Raw genomic sequence first — 7,083 nt, 5'->3', positions numbered from 1 at the left:
CAAACATGGTGTGAAATAGCAAAGCTAATACCTACAGTAGCACTACCGATAGATGAGGTGCTGGTTAAAGGAGGAACCCTGTCTAACACAGACAACAACACTTACACACATAATTACACACACATATTCACACTTACACATATTCCTAGACACTCACATGCAACTGCACAGGATTATACATGCCAACACACTTACACACATATCTTCACACACCAACACACTTACACGCATACCTACACACTTACATGCACTCACACATTCGCACACATACCTAAACACATGCACTCTCACACACAATCCTAGATACACACAACTACATAGGATTATACATGCCAACATACTTACATACATGGCCTCACACATCAACCCACTTACACAAGACTACACAAGCCTACACATGACTGCACACACCTAAACATGGCTACAGTAGTCTATACCTTTATACAACTGTAGCCTATACTGGAATAAACACACCTAAACACTTACATGCACCCAGACCGCACCTACAGAAGCCTGAGCACTGACAGAGTCACACATGCACTCATTCGCAGCTCAGCCACCACTCATCTTGACTACACACTCATGGAAACTGCACTCGCTCCCCTGCTGACACATTTCCACACTCTTGGGCACACCCACAATCACTTGTGTACACAACCTCACATGTGAGGCCCATACTCACACCGTCTTACAGTTGATGTGCTCACACACTAACGGGCTGGAATGCTCATGTCCTGTATTCGTGCTCACACTCAGACACATATTCTCATGCTCACCTACTCACACTCAAATGCTCCCACATGTGCCCACATGTATGTGCTCATCCAGTATGCTCACACAGTCATGCACACGTTCAAATGCTCCCACAAGAATTCACATTCATCACTCACTCTCATGTGCTAATGCATGTTCACACATCCATGTGATCTCTCGCCCATGCCCACACTCACATAGGCACTCACACTGAGTGTCAGGCCCTCACATGTTTCAAATGCTTACAAATGCACCAAACACATGTGTGCATGCCCGTGTGTTCATGTCTGAATGCCCTCGCACACTCAAACTCGTCCCAGTCATCCTCACACACTCACGACGATTCAAATGCTCATATACGTGTGTGAACACAGAATTCTCACCCACCCACACCTCTCCACGCTGTCACACACGTGCTCAACCCCTCATATGAGCAGCACTGCTTAGCCTGCTCTTTGGCGCTGGGAGTCCAAGGAGGTCACAGAAGCCCCCAGCTGTGTACCCTGGGCCTCGGCTCCTTGCTACCTCGCTGCAGTGAGCAAGGCTGCTTCAAAGAGAGGCCTGTGAGCATACCACCCCCAAGCATCAGCTCAGGGACCCATCTGTCATGTTTGTTGTGTGTCTGCCTCACAAAGTCCACCTGTGTCAGTGCAGGGGTCACAATGGGTATGCATGCCATGTGTGTGAAGAGGGGCAGGAGAAGGTCTTCCTAGAACTCAGCCTCCAACCAGTTCCCTGCCCACAGGGGTTCTGAGCCTCATCTGGACCCTCTGCCTCTCTCGGAGCCTCAGTTTCCTATCTGTGTGTTCTGCCCCCCACCCCCACCCCACCCCTTCTCAGGGAGGATGTGGTCTCCAGGGCTCCAATTGTTAGAGTCCACCAAGGACAGTACAGTAACTAAATCTGGGCCCCACAGGCTGGCCAGGGCAGCAGCCATACACCCAGGGGTTCAAAGCAGCCCCCAAAGGCAGTTCCAGATGATCCCTGCTCCTCCCCACCCCCACCCTGGTGCAGTCTGACAAACAAGGGCCTCACAGCTGTCCACTGGCTGTGACTCACACCCCCACCCTTGCTCCTGTGCACACAGTTTTGCAAATGTTTCTAAAAATGCTGAAAACAGGAACCACAGAGCAGGTGGGAGAGCCAGGGCTGGAAATACCCGTGGCCCCTGAGACTGAACCCCAGCCCTACCAACCACGTAGAAATTTGCATTGGGTAAGGAGGGGCAGTAGGCACTGGACCTAAGTGTTTGGGAGAACTTATGACCTTTCACCCCTTTATCGCCCATCCCATCCCCACCCCAGGAGTCCAGTCCTACCCTGAACTACATGGCACTGGTGTAGAGTGACCAGGCCCCCCAGGGAACTTCCTAGAGGGCTAACTAGTGGAGGTGACTGAGGCTCAATGGGGGAGAGACCAGGCCTTCAGAACAGAGCCCCCGCACACCATGGGTAGGTTCTCTGTGTCACCTGTGGACAAAGTCCCAGGCCCACCAGGGCCTGGCCCCTATCCTCAGCTGCGGCTCACCCAGGATGCAGACCTGCCCCACACAGGTCTGCAACTGCCGTGTTATGTGGAAGACCCCTGCTCACAGCGCTCACCCCCCAGGGCTCTCCCTGGCCCAAGAGGGACACGCAGATACCCTGGGACACACACAAGGGCCCACAAGGACACACACAGATGTGCACAGAAAGAAACACATGGAGGCACACACAGATACACAGGTACACACAGACACACAGGTACACAGACACACACAGAGATATACACACCAGCACACAGACACAAAATGAGATACATACAAACACACACAGGCACCTACCGAGAAATACACACAGACACACAGAAAGTTACAGACAGACACACACAGAAGTACACAAAGCCACACATAGCCCCACACAGGCATGCACAGAGTAACCCACAGAGAGAAACACACACACACACACACAGATACACTAATTCACACACATACCCACACAGGCATGCACAGTTACCCACAGACAGATACACACACAGAGATACAGACAGACACACACATAGAGATACACAAAGTCACACACAGACCCACACAGGCATGTACAATTACCCACAGACAGACACACACACAGATACAGACAGACACACACATAGAGGTACACAGTCACACACAGACCCACACAGGCATGCACAGTTACCCACAGAGAGACACACAGGCACACACAGAGATACAAACAGACACATACATCATATATATACACAACAGAGAAACATATCACAGACAGAAACATACAGACACACACAGAATACAAAACAGACAAGTACATATCCCAGACAGACAAGGACACATCCTGACAGACAGTCACACTTCAAAGACACAGACACACAGAGATAGGCACACAAAGACAGACAAATATCACTGACACCCACATTCACACAGACAGACTGACACACATTAACTACACACATTCACTCATTGCAGACCTACCACAGACACACACACTCATAGTCACATACACAGATACACTACACAGACAGGCACACACAGACACACAAAAACACAAACACACATCACAGAAAGAAACACAGACACACACTGACTCAAACATGGACAGACATACATCATAAACACAGACACACACTCAGATACACTCAGGCACACATCACCTACATACATCCACACACAGACACACACACTGACACACACCACAGACACACACACATGCAGGGGTGGGGGCTGCATGGACACTCTTTCAAGCACGGAAGCTCCCCCAGGGCTGGGGGTGGTGGCTGGGGCTGGACCTCAGAACTCAGGCGTAGGAACATACTGGTCATCGGGCTTCAGGCTGCATGTGTGGGGACTTTTCAGTATTGCTGTGATAATCACAATAGAACCAACTTTTTCTGCAACTGTGAGGGCAGGTCTGATCGTGCTGTACCAGATGAGGGGGTCACAGGTGTGGGAACCCCCTGTATGTACTGTGACGGCACAGGCATGAACACCCTGGAGCCTGCCTTTGGGGCCAAGGAGGACACCCTACCACAGCTAGAGGGCCACAAGAATACCCTTCCCCGTGCTGCTGGAGTCAGGCAATAGGGATGCTCCTGTATGGGCTGCTGGGAAGCAGGGAGGACACCCCTTCTACAGGCTGAGACACGTGCCCACAAAGCTTCCTGTGCTTGTTATCATCGCAAGAATCTCTGAGCAGAAACAGACAGCTCTGTCCTGTGCAGAAGGGGGGATGAAAGGAGGCAGTAGGCAGTCCTGTGTCCTCTCCAATGCAAACGAAAGGGGGGCGGGCAGAGGCCAAGGGAGAGAGGTCTGCTGAGAAGGAGGCCCTGGGCTTGCAGGGGGAACTCACACCCCTTCCATAAGAACATCCCAACACGGGGGCGGGGGTGCACACAGACAAACCTGGAAGGAGGTTTGGAGCCGTCTAGGGTCTCTGGGCTCCCAGCCCCATGGCCCTGCTGCTCCCCTAGGCCCCACAGAGAATTCCTCGCCCAGGCAGTCTCCCCAACTCCTGCCCCAGCCCATCCATCCATGGGCCTAGGCTGGGAGGGAGAAGGGGGTCAGGCAGAGAGGGCTGGGATCCTCCACCCACAACCTCCACTCTTGTCCTGCCCCTACTCCTGGGCATTCCAGGTGGAAGCTTCTCTGGAGGGGTCAGAGGAGGCTTGAGGAAACCAAGCATCAGGAGGCCTCAGAACAGGGGAGGCAAAGGAGTTTGGTCACTCCTCCAACCTACCACCCACCCCCGTTTTCCTGGCTGCCTCAAGTGCCCCACAATCACCCTGGCTCAGCTTGCAGACCTCAGCCAGATCATTGGTTACCACCATCAGGCACTCTGTTACCACCACCAGGCACTGATCACTTTTCTGGAACACGAGACTGGACATGCTGCACATGGAAAGAAAGGGCAACAAACCCACATCGGGGGTAGCAGCACCCCCTTGGGTGCCTCCTGGGAGCAGCCATGGGGCTGGGGAGCTGGGGGGGCCTTCCTGGGAGGGCTGCCCCAATGGCAGGGGTAGTTGGGGTAGTCGATGGATGAACTAGAACAGGCCAGGATAATGGGGAGAAAGGGAGCGGCACCCCACATTGCTGCTACAGCTCTGCTGGGAGACCCCAAGACACTGCCTTCAGGGCACAATCCTACTGTTGTGTCTTTCTGCGCGCGCACACGCGCGCACACGCACACACATACGCACACACGCACGCGCGCACACACACACACGCATGCATACACACACACACACGCATGCATACACACACACACTGCGGGCCAGACTCCAGGACAGGGCCCTGCAGGAAGGATCAGGCCAATGGATGCTCTGGTCTGGAATGGCCCCCTGGGTGCTTCTGCCTTTTTCTTCACCACAGGCCTGTCGTCACCGCAGGGAGCCTTCTTGGACACCTTCTCCAAGCAGCCACAGAGCATGCTCAGTGTGTCTCACCATGACAGAAGGTCAATGTGCCTGTTCTGCCCTGATAAGGGGGTGGGGGTGGAGGGTCCTCCAGTGATATGTTCTCCCTCTAGATGTTAAGTTACAGAGATGACATCAGCCATTCCCAGAGGCAGTGACGGTCAAAGGAATCAGGGAGGCTGGACTTTGAGGCCTATGCAGGAGGAAGTCACACACATGTCCAGGAGCTGAGCAAGGAGGAGGGAGGTCAGGAGTGCTGGGGGCCTGGAGAGCAGCGGGTGAGCACTGCTGAGAAGTGAACATTTGGAGGCTCAAGGAGCTGGCTCCTCACTCTCACAGGGGTCCCAGATAGTGACAGGAGAACCCCAGGAACCCTGAGGGTCTGGCTGGAACTGGACATGCATAATGAACTCACGGTTTTAAATAGACTCACCCAGAGACACGGGGGTTGGCTTGTGTGTGTGTGCATGCATGCGCATGTGTGTGCGTGTGTGTACTTGCGGCTGTGAGTTGCGGTTCAGTCTGTTCCAACTCCCAGCAGCTCCAAGTCCAGCAAAGGGAAACACTTCCCAGTCCTGCACCACCCTCCTGGCCACAGGGCGTGAAACGCACTGTTGCAGCCACTGGCTCAGCCCAATCTGCTAAACATCTCCCTAGACCAGCACCACCAAACCCTACCTAAGGAGTGGGGCCCGAGGCTCAGGCTGCTCCCTGGATGAGTACAAAGGTTCCTACTTCACTCCTCTGAAGAGATCACTGAAGATATCAGTGCTATACCAAAGTGTGGCGATGACACCAGATGCTACCCAGCTCTCAGAAGGAATAGCATCTGGAGTCTTAAAGGATTGTCTTCAAACAAGCAGCCAGCTAAGTGTAGCATTAACTAAGTTAGTGTGGAAGAAGCACACCAACCTGTGTGATCCGATGATCACAAATAATCAAATCCAAATCTGAAAGAGGGACTGTATCAAAGCTTAAATTGTGAACATCTGGTTTGCCGAAGGTTACTGATGCCAGGGAATCCCAAACAAAATCCTTTTGCAGGAACCATGCATGGATTAAAGCTCTGGAAGGAGCCCTGGTCATGCAGTAGTTACACAGTGGGCTGCACTCGTAAAGATCATAAGTTTGAAACCACCAGCCACTCTATGACAGCAATATGGGGTTTTCCACTCTCATAAAGAGTAAAAGTCTTAGAAAATCACAAGGACAGTTATACCTGGCTCTATGGAATCACTATGATTCACCATGGTAATGAGTGAGTGAGCGAGCAAGCGAGTGAATGAATTCCCTCTAACCATAGTCAAAGAATATGAATAGACTTGATATCAGACAGAAGGCATTGTGAAGTCAATTATGGTAAATGGATGTATTTAGGTTAAAATGTAACAACTTACCATCTGACCCATTATTTAAATGTTTTGGAAAATTTATTGAAGTAAAAGAGAAACACACAAATTAAGGCCCTTATGGACTAACACTCTGACCATGGGGTGTGAATAGCATTGCTATATCATGCAGCATGCATTTGAACACGGATTACCACAGATGGGGTGAGGTTCATATGTAACATCTTATGACTAGAGCTCCCTTTTGACTCACTTTAACTTTGTTCTGGTTTTTAATGTTCTTTGCTTTCTTGTGCATGACGGTTTTTCTCTGTTTGACTGTGGCTGTTGTTTTTCTTTCTCTGTATGCTTTTCTGTATATGAAATCCAAGAAAGCTATATCTAGAGAATCAGTAACTGAATGACTGGCTTCTTGGGGCCGTGGGAGGGGAGGTAGGGGCAAACACGGAGCTGTTAACAATGAGTGAAAGTGAGAAGAGAATGGGCTGGGGTTGACTGCGGTGATGGGTGTGCGAGTCTTCATAATATGATTGGATGATTGAATTATATGGTATGTGAATTATATGCCCATAAAACT

Source organism: Echinops telfairi, unplaced genomic scaffold (assembly GCF_000313985.2).
Source record: "Echinops telfairi isolate 266 unplaced genomic scaffold, ASM31398v2 ScPeMD7_52;HRSCAF=179, whole genome shotgun sequence".
NCBI lineage: Eukaryota > Metazoa > Chordata > Mammalia > Afrosoricida > Tenrecidae > Echinops > Echinops telfairi.
This window is presented reverse-complemented; position numbering follows the sequence as displayed.